This window comes from Microchirus variegatus, assembly GCF_963457635.1.
Source record: "Microchirus variegatus genome assembly, chromosome: 17".
NCBI lineage: Eukaryota > Metazoa > Chordata > Actinopteri > Pleuronectiformes > Soleidae > Microchirus > Microchirus variegatus.
In genome coordinates this window covers 3,958,907-3,978,777 of record NC_139818.1, presented here as the reverse complement: position 1 = coordinate 3,978,777, position 19,871 = coordinate 3,958,907, and the positions used below count along the sequence as shown (strand labels likewise).

General features: G+C 41.7%; 1 protein-coding gene across 1 annotated transcript in view; it reads left to right on the top strand.

The window, feature by feature from the left end:
- Nucleotides 1–14,226: 14,226 nt before the first annotated feature.
- taok2b (TAO kinase 2b) overlaps nucleotides 14,227–19,871 on the top strand; it is a gene marked incomplete at its 3' end in the record, with an annotated part of 45,772 nt that continues 40,127 nt past the window's right edge. Inside the window, exon 1 of the mRNA XM_083904191.1 lies at nucleotides 14,227–14,728. The remainder of the gene's footprint in view (nucleotides 14,729–19,871) is intronic.

The window sequence follows — 19,871 nt, the reverse complement described above, 5'->3', positions numbered from 1 at the left end:
TGGTGTGCTAGGTGTAAAAGTGCTAGGATTTCAGGCCATTTGACATTACACAAAAAATAATAATGCAAAAAAAAAATGCTTCTGGTAATCTTTTACATATACCAGGCTGTAATAATCAACAAAAATAAAAATACATTTTTCATGAAGTATATTGAAAATATTTCAGTTTTTGTGTTTTTTAGATCATAAAATCAACGGGCATCATGAATAAACCTGGCAATTTAAGGGTTAAAAATAAAAAATATATATTAATATGTTACATGCATGGAAAGAACAGATGTTGATCTGGAACTTAAAAAAATAAAAAATAAAATACAAATGTATACTATTTTTATAGCTGTGTACTTTCATGCGCACCATTTGGTGTGCTAGGTGTGTAACTTTTTTGAAGGCGCATCCAAGGGTTAAGTTGGTAGTTTGTAGTTAGGGTTTTTTTGTTTTTTGTTTCTTCACTTCCTGTATTATTTTGTGTCTGTGTTCTTCTCTGTCTTCACTGCGCCCCGTTGATTAGTAACCACTTGTCCCTGGTGATAATTACCACTGCACCTTTAAGAGCTTTACTCTCCCCTTGTCAGTGTGTCACAAATGAGTATTCAGAGAAGACCAAGTATTGATTCAAGCGTTTGTATCTCGTTGTTCCCTCATTCATGGTTGTAACGCAGCAAGGCTTTTGTTTTGATTTCAGTTTTTCCACGCAGCACGGCTGTCGTTTTGTTTTCCCTGTTTTTCCACGTCTGTAGTTTTATTTTCTGGTTTTCGCAGCTTGGCTGGAGATTAATTTTCTTTATTTTTGTGGAGGTTTTTGAGGCTGTTTGCTCCCTCCCTGATTTGTTTGTACCTCTGGTCGCCTTTTTGAATTGCTTATTCTAGCAAATAAAACTATTTTTGAAACCACCTTCAGTTCTCGTGCAATTGAGTCCAAGATCCTGACTCCGGTCCTGACAGTGACAATAATTGTGCTAGGTGTGTTAACATAACTTGTTTGAAGGCGCATCTAAGGGTTAAGCTGTTGTTGAGCGGGTCAACTGAAGAAGTCATATTTAAATCAAATAATGAGTTGTTAAATTAGCTCTATAACTATACATTTTACACTGGTGAGTATGAAAAATCCATTTGAATGCTCTAAATGACACTGTTGATACACTAACAATGGATGCTCACATGAATCATCATGTAAATTGTGTTTAAAGGTGTGACAGTAAAACTGATTTTATTATAATCTTTACAATTTGTGTGTCACTTTAGCAAAAAGTAACGAAGGAGGCAAAAGTGAAAAATACACAGACAGAACATGAAGTAAAGTAAAAAAAAAAATAAAAAATAAAACAGAAAACTAAAATAGAAAACCAGAAACAAAGAAATAAAACCCAAAGGCAATAAACCCAGAAGCAATAACACTAAGTACAAAAAGTACAAGCTGAATAGATGTGACTCAGGGTCATGACATATTGGTTGAATTTGTTAGTAAAAAGGATTATTCTTTCCATGAAATACTCTGATGAATGGGAATTAAACCCTCTGGGTTAATCCTGACTTCCTTCAACAAGGATGTAAATGTTGAGTCCAAATTAACCAGCTCAGCTGAAACACTGATTATGGTAGAGTGTGTGTGACTTCTGCCTTGACCTTTTGCCTCTCTCTATTTTCTATGTAAATTAATCAAAAAACCAGTTTGTGTAAGAAGCATTAATCCCTCGGACTATGCAACAGAAAAGGTTTTATTATCTTTTTCCGCCTTCTTGTAATGGGAGTGGGTGGGGAGGTTTTACAAATATATACTCGCCACTTTAACAAGATTACTGCGGAGAGCAGGGCAGGAGAAATATGAATTGGTGAGCGTATGGATAAAAAATATGGAAAAAGTTACATATCAAGGGTTTTCTCTTTGGGAATGAAAGAAATTATATATTTTTTTATTGCTAACAATCATCAACAATCCTACTTTCTACCGCTTTATCCTCCATGAGGATCGTGGGAACTGTGGATCTGGAGTTAACCCCAGCTACGCCCTGGATAGTTTAGCAGTCCATCACATGGCCGATATTTTTCATATCCAATACCATGACAGTGCAATAGTAGGGGTGAAAATTATTTTCAGTGGGTAAATCTTTCCATAGTTTGGGGGCAGCTACAGAAAAGACTGTGCCGGGTTTTAGGCTACAACCTATTATTAGACCCCTGAGCTCGCAATGGGGTGTGAGGCTGGAGGCTCTAAGAGAGGTAAGAAGGTGCCAGTCCATTAAGAGCTTTAAAAACCAAAAGTGAAATTTTAAAATCAATCTTAAAAATGAATAGGAAGCCAGTGGACGGAGCTCAGCACAGGTGTGATGTGGTCTCTCTTCTTATTTTCATTCAAAAGGCAAGTACCAGTGTTCTGAAGAGCTGGAGTTGGCTGATAGATGACAGGTCTAAGCCCACAGACAAAGACACAGCACTGTCAAAGTGGACATTATAGAGTAGGATTCAAACTGTTACGTTTCCCTTTAAGGGGAAACAAGATCTTAAAGAAGACTGCAGAAGACGTGGTGACCTACAGATGGAATTCCAGGTAAGTATGATAGCGAGGAAGTCAATGTTTCTAATAGCTAGTAAGAACGAACTATACCGGCTGAGCGAAAACATGGATCTGACACCAGAGGGACGTGAAGCTCCGCCTTATAAGCCCGCGTGATCACTGATCAGGAGCTGCACAGGTGGACGTCATCTCTGGTGTCATCAAGGAATTAGGTCAGCCACGCCCCCTGCAGTGTGAGAGAGAGAGAGAGAAACGGAGCAGCAGAGAATACAACAGGAAATGTGTGGAATGTGCAATGTGGATTGTGACACAAACATCGCCCAATATAGAAAGATATAGATATTTTGAGGCAATATCATTTCAGATGTGCAGAAAATAGCCATTGTTGATGTGGTCTTTTCCTTTTGTTTGTGTGTGTGACTACAGTTTGATTCTTTTTTTTTGTTTCAAACCATATTTAGCCAAAGTAAATTACACTTTGCAAGAATGCATTTTTTAAAAGTTCCTATAGTAGCAGTAGTAGCATTCGTATTGTATTGGTCGGATCAGTCTTTTATAATGCTGTTGTAATAGAGCATGTAACACAACTGGTTACACTGTGGAACTATCATAATTATGAAGTTTTTTTTGTTTTATTTTATTGTTTGATTGTTGGTTGCCTTTCTGCATGTTCTCCCCGTGTGTGTGGGTTTTGTCCAGGTTCTCCGGCTTCCTCCTGTTGCAGAGATTTGGTGAGTCGACCAAGGATGGAGTTTCCTGGAGTCAGAGATGAGTTAAGTTGAAAAGCTTTATTGGAAGCAGCTCAGATCGGAGGAGAACTGAGACAATGCCGAACATAAACAAGTATGTTAACAGTTGGGCATCCTCTGTCAGTCTGCCTGTGAGTCCCAGAGTTAGGATACTTAAAGGTGCTTCCTCTGCTGATACATGGAGCTGACCTTGGGGAGGACTGCGCAGCAGCGTCATCAGTCGTCTGCCCCCGTCCGGTCAGGCTCAGCGAAAACATGAAGAGACAAATTCTGTAGACAACAGACTGGAGCCAGTGCTGTGATGAGATAATTATGGCAGGCGCCATACACAGTTGTTTAGCCTTGTGTTTAGGACTAGGAGCTGATAAGGCAGAATAATATGTTTTTCCCTTACACCTCCCACAGTCCAAAAAACATGCAATATGGGGATTAGGTAAACTGGACTCTCTAAAATAGTGTGAGTGTGAGAGTGGATGGTTGAATGGTTGAATGGTTGTTTGTCTATGTGTTCCTGCGATCGATGGATGGATGGATGGATGATGGTTATTGTGGTAAATAATGGTAAGGGTGTTTTAAAAAGACTTTATTGGAACAAGTATACAACAGTGTATACACTTGACAATATGAACTGAGTCAACAGTGCTAAGATAACTAAGTAAATAAAGGTTGATACAAGAATCATAGATTATGATTATGATTATGATTACAAGGTTGTATGTTTTAACATCATTTTTATGTGGGGCACCTCTGCCATTGAAGACATGTATTTCTTGATGATATATATTTTAATACATATTTTACTTGGCTTTATTTAATTGTATTTTATTTTTGTGGTACGTCAGCCACAGGTCGAGAAGACAGGAGCGGACACCAGAGGTTGTGGCTGGAGTTTGGAGAAGCACGGAATTTAAAAACATGACGGTAATATCAAATGTCAGATGTGTACAGTGAATGTAAAGTGGATATGGAGGGAGAATCTGGTGGACGCTCAAGAGATGATCTTGATGATATGCCTTGGGAAGAAGTTAGCCGAGTGAGGAAACTATCACAGAGGGCTAGTAGTGAAGATGAGTCTTTAGCTTCTGTTCTTAAGCGAACCAGACATCATGGTGGAACTAACACATGTAATAGACCACAGGATTCACTAGAAGTATGGAAAATAATGATAGTGTTTGACTAAAAAGGAGGGCCAGATCTACACCCAATACATATCACCAAAGCAATCGAGAAGGAAATAGGGAAAATAAAGCATGCTAGATTCATGGGAAATGGTAGACTTTTGATTTTTGCCAGTCCAGCAGAGCAGAGACATAATATCCTTAAGAAAGCTCAATAAACTTAAGAAAACTTTCCGGATGCAAATGCTTTAAAAGCCAAACATTTGGTCACATAGCTGGACAATGCAAAGGTAAATTAAGATGTGCTAAATGTGGAGGAGAACATGAGTATGGCAAATGTGGGACAGATGTTGCAATTGTGGAGGTCAGCATATTGCTGCATATGGAGGCTGTGAGAAACAAAAGGAGGCTGAGGAAATTCAGAAAATTAAGTTTACATTATATCATGAATGTATTGTTGTAGACATATTTGAGAATCATATAACATAATTAACTACTACAACCCATGTAAAGCTTTGACAACTGATTTACTAAATGGAGCACAGTGTGGGTTAAGGCAGGTCACGGAGTCTCACTAGCTTCCCTGATTGGCCCAGCTGACTGTCAAACTAACAGCTCAGCTGATTGTCAGATTTGCTGTCATTGGTGGAGATCATTCAGATTACTTATTTAAACTGCCTTTGCCAAACTACTGCCAGCGGCTTTTTCTTTTTGGCAGAAACTTCGTATTTGAGCAAATGAGATTGTGTATAGGCCTTCTGGCTCTTACCCTGGTCATGTCTCTTCCTACCGAGGACAAGGACATAGGTGAGAGCGAAGCTTTCCAGGTGCAAGTCTGCGATCCAAACAACCCCGTTGATGTTGCTGTCTCAAATCGGCGAAGCCCTCGGCTCAAAAGCAAAAGTGCATCCAGCGGTCCAACTCCTGCCTTCAGTGAATGGCCAGTACCGCGACTTTTGGAAGCATTATTCACAAACAACATCGCAGCGCCCGTAGGGGCCTCACCCGAGGAGCTGTTCGATCTGCTTCCGGAAAGTGTTCGCGCGGAGACTCCTACAGGTCCAACCAACGTGTCTGCTCCAAAAAAGGCTACGGAGAAACGCAAGGACTGCTCCCGCAGCGCGGCCGTAGGGACCCCAGTCTCAGCATCGGCGAAGAAGGGTCGAAGCTCGTCCCAAGCAGCCAGCTCCATAGAGACCAGGGGAGACGACACAGGACTTCTTCCTCTTCTATCTTCAATTCAATCCACGTTCTCTAACCTAAACTCCAGTGCATCGAAAACGGAACATTGCCAGCCTTCGCAGGTCTGCCCTCTTCATCATCAGCTCCCTAACTGCAGCCCAACAGCTTCTACCAAGCAGGGAATTTCACAGCCCCGCGAAGAACGCTGGGCAGTGCAGTCTCAGTCTCTACCGGGACCCCCTTTTTTCCTCCTGCTGCTGCAATCTCCTCTCAGCTACGAAGCCAAATCCTCGCAGGTAAAGACGTAAATCTTGTTAAAATACTGCTCTACTCCGAAGTCCATGACCAACATGTGGTGGACTGTGGGGATATTGTGGTTACACTTAAAGACAGCGATCCCTGTCTGTCAAAAACACTAACTCTATATCTGCCAAGACTCCCCCCTGGGTTGCCATTGAAATGTGTGGGGTCAAAAACAGTTCTCTTCCAGCACTTCTCTTCTAAACACCCATATCTCCTGCAGCTGTTAAGTTGGATAATATGATAACTTCAAGAGCTCTTTCCGTATCAGCACAGACTGGATTATTTCTCTACACGCAGTTTTATCTTTACATCCAATAATAATCTTTATGACGAGGATCGAGTACAGTCGCGATGACGTGCAGGGGATCCGAGTAGATCTTAGTGTTAACAATTCTTAACAGCGCACTTTTCATTGTTTTCACTCCGTGGTCTCAATCTTTTTGTAGAAGACGCTTTAGTTTAGTAGCTGCAATTAAGGGAATAACAGATTAATCAGATGAGCTGATGTCTTTAGTTAACTCTGAGCAGCACCGATGTGTGGCGTTTGTTGCTAGGCAACCGTGACAGCAGCACGCGCACAGAGGACCGGAACTGGGGCGGCCGGGATCCTGGGTAGATCCCGGCACGACAAGTTTGCTGGCCTTATTATTCCCTGTGTTTTATTTTCGTCTTTATCTTTAGTGTTGATGTGTGTGTGACAGACATGTGGATTGGATATTTAAGGAAATACGGAACAAACCGCGTCCGTATTGGTTCAATACGGGACGCAAAATTAATTGCCAAATAAAGGACGATTCCGTATTTTACGGGACGGTTGGCAACCCTACCATGCGTGGTTAGTGCCTGTTTAAACACCTCTTTGTCTGCCGAGTCCATTCTTGGTCAGTCCGTAATGTTACGTTTCCTTTAAGGGGAAACGACTGAGCGAGAGAATGGAGGACTCGGATGCAAAGACTAGGTAAGTATATAAAATACGGTTTTATTAACCCTGAAGTACAGCGAGCTAGCATGAACGTAAGTATAGTCAGAGGTAAGTACGTAACAGCTAGTGGCTGGATGAAGTCAGCGACTCCACAGTGGCACAAAGTTCATCTGTGGTTCCAGAGGAACGAACTCACTCGGGCTGATGAAACGAGGAGTACAGAAGTTCCAGAGGAAGAAGCGACGTGAGGAGTAGTGGCAGGTCCGCTGGCGTGGAGGTGACGAGGCGAGAATGCAGAAGTAGGAAGTGATTCCGGGAGAGATGGAATCCACGGGAGCCTCCGTATCTTCTCGGATGCAGGAGACGTGGCGACCTGGAGAGAACGAGTGGTGAGTATAGTTCATGGAGTTAAAGCGGAGCTAGACCGGAAGTTCCTATTATCGCTGTTTTTTCTTGTGTGTATCTGCGTCATTACCTTGTTTATGAAGCCTGACGGTTCGAAACAAACAGTTCAGCCATTGCTGAGAACGTTGTGTTTTATTGTAATCTCGGGGCTCAACGAGATCACTGAAAATCCCGTTAACGTTACGTAAGCAGCGGTTCTCCTGAACAACCGATCGTCCTGCTCCGGGCACTAGTCCGGGCACATCCGATTGCGTACATTGAACCGCAGAAGAAGAATAACGTCCGTTGTGGAGGTGTTTCACGAGCAACAGTGTCTTCTGACTCTGGGTCTGACTCCGGTTTAAAGTCATAAAGGGACTGCGGCGGAGAGTCGTGACGAAGCTATTTTTATACATTGTTAAAACAATGTTTTGATAATGAGTAGCAATGCATCCACCGCTCCAGAGAGGGAGCTGCGCTTCTGAGAGCTGACGTGATAGATTACGTCACTTCCAGATACCTGGCCAATCACAACACAGGTGGGAAGGCTCTACGCTGGCTGGCCAATCACAACACACTCTGTCTTCTCGGGCGAGATTTATGGCTAAAAATAGCACGACTGACAAGCGCTTCGAAAAGGACAGATTTCAATCGGCTCGTTTACATCAACTAGGAGGATTTTGACCATAAAAACAACTTAATATATGTAAGTAGACCTCCATAACTCACATATATGTGCAACAGGACCACTCTATGTGACCTTTCAGTTTCTAACAGCAAGGTAAGTAACGCCTTTACCGGCTAAGCGAAACAACGGACTGACGCTGGTGACAGGCGCACCTCCGCCTAAAGAGTCCTCTTGATCGCTGATCAGAAGCAGCTGGGGTGGAGCCGCACAGGTGGAGACAATCACCAGTGTCATCTTGGAAGTAGGTCAACCACGCCTCCTGCAGAGAGAGAGCAGACACGGAGCAGCAGGGGACAAAAACAAGGAACTTGGAAAATGTGAGAATGTTTGATCGTGACATATATAGATACAAAATACTGCTGTTGCATATACTGTGCATAAGATTTATACATTTTGAACATTTGCAAAAAAAACACTGTACCATAAAATCCAATATACCTAAAAGAAGTGCACAATAACTAAATCTTACTTAAACACACACACACACACATTAATATTTTTCAGTTATCACAAAGTGAGAAAATAAAACAGTGCCATCGTATTCAGAAAAATGATGTACTGTTCACAAAGAACCTATAAAGAGTGCAGGTTGTGTATAGGACTGTCAACCATGCGCGTAGCCAGCAATGGGCCTGGGCGGCACTGGCCTGCCCAGTTTACTCACTGGCCCACCCAGCCAAGTATGATAAAAATGTATTTTGTTTGTAGAAAAAAAATAAAAACATGCATGTAAAGGAAATACATTTCAGAGTCATTAGCCCACAAGAAGGTCAGCCCGGCCCCAGACGTTTGTTACCCGGCACATTTGCTCTCTCCCAGTCTGCGTAACATCGTAACGCGCCGGGTTTACCTGCGGATTTATCCCTGCACAGCACTGATGCTGCCCCACACAGCGACAAAAAACGTCATAAAACCATATCTAATTTTAATAAACACAGACATGCTGCATACCCACAGAAAGGTCAGAAACTCAGCTAAAAGCTCATATAAACCATTCTTATGTTCACCAAACACAGTTAGAACACCGATGGTTCAAACCAGCAGGAGCGAAAAAAAACGTTCCAGCGCACACATTGAAAAGCGGCACCAGAACATCAGCATGATTATGTAAACAAAAGAAACACGTGTCGGCTGGACAGCGGAGAATCTACAGATTCCAACGGTACCATTTTTATCACTCCACGACAAAGATTCACGGATCCAGCCCCAAAATAAGAGCAAAACAACAACTGACTTTCAAGAAATACAATCAGAAATGTTGTCTTACCTTTGCTGTTTATCAAAACAAGTTATTTCCACCGGAACAAAACCACTTCTAATGAAGAACTACACTTCCCAAAATCAACAATCAATTGGAGAGCATCGGGAACAAATCCCGGTCTGATGGATCATTACAGAGCGACATTAGATCATTCTGCTCATATGCATTTATGTCCCTTTGACTCACTAATGAAGTGATTCACATGCATTTGGAGACCGGGGTCTGATTTGACCAGTTTAGAGGTTTAAAACGATCTCTCAATCACCCTAATTGACCAAGGTAAGCCAGAGCTATGGCGCTGCGTAACTGAAGACGCTGCAGTTACAGAGTTGTTATTACGCACCGCACAGGGAGCATCGATTTAAAGCGAGTTTTCGAACTTTTTCTTTTCTTTTCAAAACAAGTTCTTTTTAGACCTGTAGTGACATATAAATAACATTAAATGGGCTTTAATAATTTGGTACCTAAGAAATCTCAAATGGCACAGATGGTGCCAAACTCAATTCTGTATGATGTAGAGGCCTTTGATGTAGAAACCAAAGAGTTTTTGGGAAAAAAATGTTTATGTACGTTTTTAGAGAAACGTTGTAATTTTGCAACGTTGGGCTTTGGTGGTAGCATAATTTCTGTATTTGTACTCACTTTGTCTGAACAACAATTCACAACAACTAAGGGTTTATTTGCAAGTTTGATTGCTTACTTAGCTCCATAAATGTATATAACATTTAAAAATATTCACACATTAGTCATATTTTTATGAAAGCATTTATTAAAAATAAATACATAAATAAATAAACAGGATAAAACTCTAGCTTTTTCTAGTAACTTCTTCATTCCTTTTTTCTTTTCATGACAAACTTTCATTGTTAGTGAAAGTCCTAAAAACAGTTCTTGTCCTCTGAAAAGCGAACATTACACTTGCTGCATTGTGTGTTGGTGAATCCTTTATTGCAGCATCCTCTCCTTGTCTTCATGTCTTTGCCTACATCCAATGACAGGTGTGCACATCTCTTGGATGGTCTCTTCTGAGCATTCAGAGGCTTCATGATGTCACTGTCTGTGTTGCTGGACTCTCTTTGCCTGAACATGATATCCAGACCAGAAAAATCAGTGTTACGACTGATGAAATATTTTTTCAGCCAGCGACACCTGTCAGGGTGCATGATGTGTTTGTGTGTTTTTGGCTCTATCCACGTAATGATCAGCTGGACAGTCCATGGGTGGTTGGTTTTCTTTGTCCACTTGTTGACAAACATCTTCATCTTAGTCTTCATCACTCTCATCAGTGTCATTGAGTTCCATCTCAACTTCACTCTCTCCAGTTGGGATGATATCAATCACATCCTGCACACTGTATCACAGCTCTATCCTTGCTGGTGGCATTCTGGAAAAAAGCAATGAATTAACATGTATAAATATGCTTTTTATATTGTCGTACATAACCTGAAGGAATAGATAGGGTGGTGGACCAAGTCCTCTGGGTAGAAATGCTTTCAAGACAGACAATACTGACTGCTGATTGTAAGGAGGACATGCAGCCACTCGTGAGCCAAAGCATCCAGCCCCATCGGTGCGCCCTGGTCGGTCAGGGAATAAAACAACTGTGTCACTGTGTATTCTCCTCTGACTGACTGACTGTATCTTTCCCAAATTTGAGCCACAACCATGCTGTGGAGTTTCCACTCCTTGTAGAGGGGACTGCCTCTGGACATTAAATCCGCACCCCGGTTCAGGATGCCGGGCACGATAGTGGCTTTCAGCGATAACAGACGAGAGCTGCTCCATACGATCAGTCTGTGTGCCATCGTGTGCAGATGACATGAGCGTAACCCCATACATATACACCACCACTGTGGTGGCATCCGTTGTAATCACTTTCCTCGCCAGGACTGTTCCCATGGCAGCGCCATGACGCATGCCATAGAAACCAAAACCTGGTGGTGGCCTAAGTGCATCGGATTCAGTTTGAGTGACGCAACCCACCTCGGCGGAGCTCGAAACGGCTTCATCTGCAAGCGGCCGAATGGGACTACGACCAGAGCTGATGCCATCAGCCCGAGAACCCGGAGACACAGTCTGAACATTAGCAGTGTCCCTCTGCGAAAAAGTGCCAGACAAGCCTGAAAGGCTTTACCCTTTCCGCCGACAAACATGCCTTGAACGTGACTGAATTCAGAGAAAGACCTATAAAAAAGATATTCTGAGTTGGTGTCAAAACACTCTTTTCCCAGTTTATTCTGAAACCCAGGGACATCAGATGCGATGAGAGCAGTCTGGTGTGTGCCTGAAGTTGCTGGGGCGACTCTTCCGCTAGAAGCCAGTCGTCTATGTATGTTGCCAGCTGCATTCCTCTGTCCCTTAGAGTAGTAGTTGGATTTTTTGAAAAACATACAGCAGCATCGAGCGGGTAACTTTTCACGTGAGTAATAGACCGACAATTGTCGCTACATCCCATCGTATTGCTGGTAGTTGAGCCGGTTAAAATGTAAACAAATAACACAAACTTAATTTTTCTTTTTAATGATATAAAATGATAACTAGGGATGGGAATTACACAGCATTTTGAGAGTTGATTGTCGAGGTCCATGTGTCAAATTTTGAAACTTTTTCGGCCCAACCGCTCGTTGTCATTCTAACGTCTGATTGGACGCTACATACATTTTGATTTAAAAAAAAAATAAATTAAAAAATTAAATTTTTCCAAAATGATTTGGAAAATTTGGCTGCTTTAGAGGTGCTATTGCAGCCTCGGTGCATTTTACAAACACCTGCGGACTCAGAGAGAGCCCAAGCGGGAGCACCATATCCATCGATCGATCATCGATCGATGGATATGAACCAATCGCTCGGACAAACGCGTGCTGGGGTGCAGCATTTCTGCATGGCCACCGCTTGGCCAAATAAGCCTTTCGGGTCCAAAGGAACGTCGAGGAGGTGTGTTTTCTCCTTTGGGGAGAGGCTAGACAGGTTCAGCCACCTAGTTCTCTCCTGGGAGACCCCTTTTCAGTGAGCGACAACTGAAAACAATCAGCTTTAGAGGGGAGGGGGCTGGGCCCACTGGAGTCAAGATGGACTTCCGTGTGGGGTGGAGGTGAGACGCCAGCAGTGGCTCGACAGGTGGCAGGTGGGAGAAACCATATTTTTCCATGCCACAGTTGTCGATGTCATCTTGTCCCATAATGGCGGGAAACGTGATCATCGGAGTCGGAGAGTGGGTCGGCAGCATCGAGTTGGGCACCCCTGCTCCCGCGGGGATGGTGTTTCCCTGGGTGCTCTCCGTTAACTCCGGTGGCGGGGGAATGGATACCCCCTCCATAGGATCCGCGGTCGACACACTAGCTTGGAGCGCTAGCCGACGATGGCGGGTCTAACTTGAAAGACAGCCCGAGGCACGCAGAGCAAGTGGCAAGGGTGTCCGGTCCGGCTATCTTACACCCACATGCTCACGTCTTAGGCGGAATCGCGTATTGAAAACAGTTTCCCCATCTGCTCCAAGTTTGTGACTCTGGCCGCGCCTGTACAACATGGCACACACACTTCCTGTTTCACTCACTGACGTCGCACACACACACATACACAGCTCCACACACATACATAGCTCCGCACACACCAGGCTTAGCCTGTATCACGACATAACAGTGTATACAAAAAGAAAAATTCATGGCTGTTTAGGGCTCCCATACTTGTACTCCAGTAGTACTTCTTAAGTATGCAAGTACTTGGGTATTAAGAAAGGACCATTGATGTTTAGTGGTTGTAAATACATTTTAGTTTGAGTTTGAGTATCTAAACCAACGTAGAGGTGAATAGCGCCACCCAGTGTATAGGAAGGTGTCCATTAGCTCTGCATCAATCTGGAATGGATTTGCCTTGACTTGATGTGCAGGATAACCAATAAGGTGTTAGAAATCTTAAATAGTGAAATAATTATATATTTTAATATATATTATATTTTATATTATATAGTTTTTTACATAAAATGAATTTGTATTTTAATGAATTAATGACACATTTAATTATTTAATGATGCATTTATTTATTTAATTGTGGCACTTTCTGTCCAGGACCATGAAATAATTAATTAAATAGTGAAATAATTATATATGGTTTTTTTACATGAAATTAATTGGTATTTTCATTAATTCATGACACATTTAATGACACATTTTATGAATCAAATACACATTTATTTATTTATTTATTTTATTTTATTTAATTTTGGCACTTTCTGTACTCCATAGATGGCGGTATATGCAAACAAAAGCTGCAATCCGCCATTAATAATAAGGAAGAAAGAAGAAGACATCAGCCACAGCAGTGACCATAGATATACAAAAGGTAGATATCTCGTCTGCACTGCCGGCCACTGGAGTCGAACGTCCGCACTGGCGGCCATCTTGTTACAGTCAGCTCGCTCACCCATAACATGTGTTGTTAAATATAAATCATAATTTTGCAACACCCTACAGGTGAAAGGTGATCCCACGCGTTTTCGTTACAAGACAACGTCGATTAGAGCATCTGTAGGATGCACAAAAGTCTGGCCTCTTCCCTGGTCAAAGTCAGCAACTTCCTGTAGAAATCATATGTAAGATGTTTTTAACAAACCAAACTGATTGGAAATCATGTGCAACTTAAGTTTGTTATTGTGGTTAGTAAAACCTAATTATATAATGGAAAATATCAACCTTTATAACTTGTGCAAGTAGGCTAGATCAGCCTCGACGTGATACACAACTAAGCTGCACGATTAATATGTTTTCCGAAGAGAAAAGCTGCAATTTCAACATGTTAAGGCATTCAGAATTATAACAACGTTAATAACGTTTGTAAGAAACCAAACCGTTTGTAAATCCGTCAAGATTTCAGCGAGATATGAGTGTTTACGTTTGTGCAGATCACTCCAGAGAGATGGACTGGGGCAAGATGGCCGCCAGTGCGGACGTTCAACACTCCGCCGTAAGACTTCTACACTTTATTATATCTATGGCAGTGACGACATGGTTCCGGCTCTCCTGTCTACTTTTTTTAGGAGCGTCGAAGAAGCTGCACTTCCGCCTGCTCCCGCCCCGCTCCGCCATCATGAAGTCCTGAACAAAAACGGATGAGAGTCAAGCAAAATGGGGAGAACATGAACTGGATTTCACATGGATTCCACCGACAACACCACCGCAATGACATTACACAGTGGAGCGCGGAGCGGACCCGTGGAAAAGAAAGAACACATTTGTCGTTGAAAATTCAGCACACGGCCTCTGGCGACAGGTTATATTAGTTAGCGGTGTGGCTAACCGCAGCTCTAGAGCTAGCCTGTGGTTTTCTTCTGGAGACAGCTGTGCTGCTGCTGCTGGTTGTCAGGCGGCCGTCAGCAGCAAGCTGTCACTTCAACTGCCTGCCGCTGTGCTCCATGTCAAGTAGCGCAGACCGTTTGACTGATAACATCAGGATGGGGGGGGCGGCTGGAAAAGAGCGTTGGCAGACATAATGTGGCTGGTTCGTGTTGAATAGAAACCAGAGCCGAGGAAAAGGGGAGGGAGACCAATATTTTTCCAGCCAGGCCGGGTAGCTAGCTCTAAAGCTAGCTACAGTGGATCCCAAAAGCCACGGTAAGACTTGTCATAAATCATTCAGCATGCTAAAGTAGCCGGATGCGCCCGTCAACCTCTCTTTGCAGGGAAATGACCAGTTTGCAGCACGAACTACCTCCATTTGTGATCCCAGAGAGATTGACATTGACATGTAGGCTTGTTGTTGGCCTGCATCCTGAACACATAACTAGCCTGATTTTGTTATTGCCTATTATTGAAAGCATGTCAAGCTTTACTTTGATCAACAAGAGCAAATATAGCATAATTGACCAGCCAAGTGAGAAGGCTATTGAGCTTGCTCGGGCTGAGATGCACACAATACATCATATAAATGTCGAATACATATCCAGAGAACAACTTATTCCTCATCAACCATGGACAGTGTGAATTTTTTTCTTAATCTGATTATCCAAGGTTATAAAACTATGTGGGGTTTTGAGGAATGAAAGATGACAACACATCACATTAGTTGGCTTCCTGGTGTTTGTGGAGATTAAGAATTGCTTGAAACACAAATAACTTCTCATTTTTAAAGGGAAACGCAAGCTTCCTCTTTGACTGTAACAAACTGGCCATGGCATATCTTTTTTATTCATGAGGTGAAGTTTTGAAGTTTTTGAAAACATTCAAGTGTTGAGCTGAGATAGTGCGAGATTATCTTAATTCGCACATATTTTGGACCTCTATGTGTGCTTTAATAACACGACATTTATCAGTTAAAATACCTGGAACAAATTATCAAAGATTTCTTACAGCTTAAATATCAAATTAGTATGCTCAAAATCACACAGTTGATGAGTGAAAGAGGTTTATAATTCATTATAAACGCTAGTATTGACAGGGGCTGAAATTAAGTATGTCAAAGCAGCTTCGCCTGTAATTCACTGATTACTGCCGTAAAGTATGCATTAACGTAAGTGAGCTAGCGTTCGCTGAGCAAGCTTCTTCCATGATTTTCCGACTGATAGACGTATGACATAGACGTATTGTGTACTTGCATCATAGTCTGATGGTTATTTAATAAATGAGCATGTGATTTAAAAATATCTATGAGGTATCAACGTTATTTGTGAACTTCCTTATGTGGTATGTGATGTGATGATGCAGCGGCTCCGGGGTGTCGGCATTTAAGGTGTTCATGCATCCCGTAGTGCTAATTTACCCATGTCTCTCTCTAACCAGAAACATAAAGCCGAATAATTATGGATGAATCGATCCACTTTTTTTTTTTCACTTCCGATCCGATACCTGAATTTGGATATCTGCTGATACAGATACTGATACTATTCCGATATGGATGCTCTATGTAACAATACACAAACTCACGGTTCGATTTGTATCAAGATTTTTGACCCACAGTTCGATACATTCCACGATTTTTTTTTAATTTAAAAAAACATTTTATTTAAACATTTACTTATATAGCAACTTAATGTAACATTTAATAACAAATATTTTACAATGTGAACCGTTTTGAACATATATAAATAAATAACCAAAGATCTATCTCTTTTCTGTAACAAAATAATACCGTTGAAAAATACAAAGTAAATGATCAATCAGACTGGGATTTGTCCCCAAAGCATGCTGGGAAGTGTAGTTCTTCATGAGAAGCAGTTTTGTTCCGGTGGAAATAACTTGTTTTGATAAACAGCAAAGGTAAGACAACATTTCCGCTTGTATTTCTTGAAAGTCAGTTTTGCTCTTAATTTGGGGCTGGATCAGTGAATCTTGGTCGTAGAGTGATGGAAATGGTACCGTTAGAATCTGTGAATTCTCCACTGTTATGTATGTAGTGTTTTTTCACCTCCTCTGGGTTTGATCCATCGATGTTTTAACTACAAAAGAATGTTTTATTTGAGCTTTTAGCTGAGTTTCTGACCTTTCTGTGGATATGCAGCATTTCTGTGGATATGCAGCATTTCTGTGGATATGCAGCATTTCTGTGGATATGCAGCATTTCTGTGGATATGCAGCATTTCTGTGGATATGCAGCATGTCTGTGGATATGCAGCATGTCTGTGGATATGCAGCATGTCTGCATGTTAAAGTTAGATATGGTTTTATGATGATGTTGTCGCTGCGTCCGACGCTGCCCCTGGTACTGAGGACATCAGTAAAGAAGAGATTAATGAGATTAAAAAACATAACAAGTTAATGATGACTGTAATTAATTAATCACAATTAACACGATGATTTGACACCCCTTATAAAAAAAAAATTGACATTTGAAAAGTTTGGTAGCACTAACAGCTCATATCATGTGGCTGACTGGAAAAATAACTGGGAGTTAGAAAGGGCTTTCGCGATTCTGTTTTCTCACGCCAAGAGAGAGGCTCTGAGTATCGCGATTTCGATTTCGATACGCATATCGTTACAGCCCTAGCTACCATGGAATGAGAGTTGCGCTTCACAGAGATTGCATTTAACGTGTTTTGCTGGTTTATTTTCAGTAAAATGTTCCCAAACTTTGGGTCGGAGTTTCCGAGCCTCTTCGTCTGTTTCAGTTACAAATGAGAATGAAGCGTTGACACTTACATTTTAGCGTCAACTAATTTTTTGTAGTCGACTTAATCGATTACGAATCGTTGCAGCCCTAATGTTAATGAACATATTTTTTCAGTTTGCTGTAATTTATCCAAATAAACATGTATTCATATTATTTGTAGGGATTCGGCCGAGCCGATCCAGTATCGGTATCCGATACAACTTACTGTAGAGATTAGGGCTGAACGATATATCGTTATCGTATCGATATCGAGATATGAACATTCAAGATATTAATATCGAAAAAGCAACGATATAAACGATATAGATTTTCCCCCGCGCTCGCCCTGCATGTGCATCTCAGGCAGTAACAATAAACATCTTTTTTACGATTGCCCTTGAATTGCCCACTACGGCCAGCCAACCACAAACCTTATTTCATGCTTGCTGTGGATCGACAGCTGAAGCAAACCAATGACAAACATAGGAGGGCGGGAGGGAGACGGAGACTGAGACGCACACTCACACACACGACATACAGTGGGAAAATCAAAAAAAAAAGAAAGAAAAGTGACATGAGTGCGTAAGATAATGAGGCCGGTGGCGATTTTGTGCCAAAACATAAATCATCGATCATTTCGCCGCAACCACGGTCAAGCCGGACAACCGAACCTTACATCAGTTTAACGATCCATTTTATTACAACAAACTCCGAACTCCCGCTGCAGCATACAGGTGATAATATAGCGCAGGAGATGAGAGCTGCGTTAGCTGCTAACGGTTAGCAGACTGGGACTTGAAGGAGGACCAACAGGTTTGCGCGATGACTGATAACGCATCAAACATTAAAGCGGAGCTGCAGTAAAAAATGTGATGATGATGAAAAATGATTTTTTATTTATTCTTTGGTGACCTTAGGATAATGTTGCTGACTGGCAGGGAGTTCTCATCAATAAAACTGCACTTTCCATGTTGAAAGTTTCCACAGTCTTTTGTATAATGTTTATTTTTCTGAAAAAAAAATGCTTGGTTTTCACCGAACCTGTAGTCGTATCGTATCGTATCGATATCGAGATATCTGGCATGAATATCGAGATATGAAATTTTGTCCATATCGTTCAGCCCTAGTAGAGCTGTCCGATCCGATACGTCTGTATCGGCTGATGGCTGGCTGCAAAATGTGGAATGGATTTCCTGAACTGAGGCGTGCCACAATGAGACGCGGAGTAATGATGCATGACGTTCAGGATCTCCATTCCACAGATTACAGCCAGCTAGCAGGCAGAAGTTAACCAGGAAAATCGGCTCCGCTGCAGGTCCTCTGCAGCCGCGGTAATCTCAGCCGTCACAGTTTTAAAACACCTACCCGCTGAGGAGAACAGTACTGACAGCGGCATAAAAACAATGAAAACCGCACTCCTCTAGGGCTGGGCGATATATCTATAAAAAAAATATATCGATATATTTTTTAAATGGGATGTGGAATTGGACCATATCGCATATATCGATATAGTTCCTTACAGAGCTTTGATTTAAAAAAAGGTACTCCTGTTTGTACAGTTAACATTATCATTTGAACAGTTGAGGATTTATTGATGAACCAGGTCAAGAAACCTGTGTTTATTATTTATTCACTTGATTTTCCAACTGTTCACTGAAATAGCCGGTTTCAATAAAACTACTTGTGACATGTCATATTTGACTTTGACTTTTGATTTCTTTTCACAGCTCTCACTGCGGAAAAAATATTGGAACATATATCGTATATCGATATTCCACCTAAATATATCGGGATATGACTTTTGGTCTATCGCCCAGCCCTACACTCCTCTAAACCAGGGTTTATGTTAGTCGGTATATGCCGGCTTTTGGCTGTTGTCACGTGTCTGGGAAATGCCTGGTTGAAAAAATTACACATAATTAAATCAGTGATTGAGGAGATGGTGTTTTAGTACCTGAGACGTTATTTTTTTCTCGTGTTGTGTTTGGAGATTGAACATTCACAGCTTGTCTGACTCCGTTTATGTGTGTGTCTGTGACTTTGTGTGTGCGCTGCTCTGCGCTCACAGTGTGTGCATCTGTGTGTGCATCTGTGTGTGACTCTCCGCCCGCAGTAAATAAAGTTAGCTGGATCTCACTCGTGCGGCAGAATTGTTTTAAAAATTAAAAAGAATTGCAAGGGGTCTATAGAGTCGCTGTAAACATAAAAAAAGCATAATGTAAAAGTTGTACATATCATATTTGCCTGTATACAGGAGTTTATTAAAGCCTTATATAAAATCAACAATGATGATAAAAATTAGGGCTTTAAAGATATGCGCATCGAAATCGCGCTACTCAGAGCCACGAACCTGTCTTGTGGCGTGAGAAAACGGAATCGCGAAACGCCCTTTCTAACTCCCAGTTATTTTTCCAGTCAGCCACATGATATGAGCTGTTAGTGCTACCAAACTTAAAGTTATAAGGGTGTCAAATTATCGCGTTAATTGTGATTAATTAATTACAGTCATCATTAACTTGTTATGTTTTTTTAATCTCGTTAATCTCTTCTTTACTGATGTCCCCGCTACCGTTTGGCAGAGTCAGACGCAGCGACAAAAGCGTCATAAAACCATGTCTAACTTTAACAAACACAGACATGCTGCATACCCACAGAAAGGTCAGAAACTCAGCT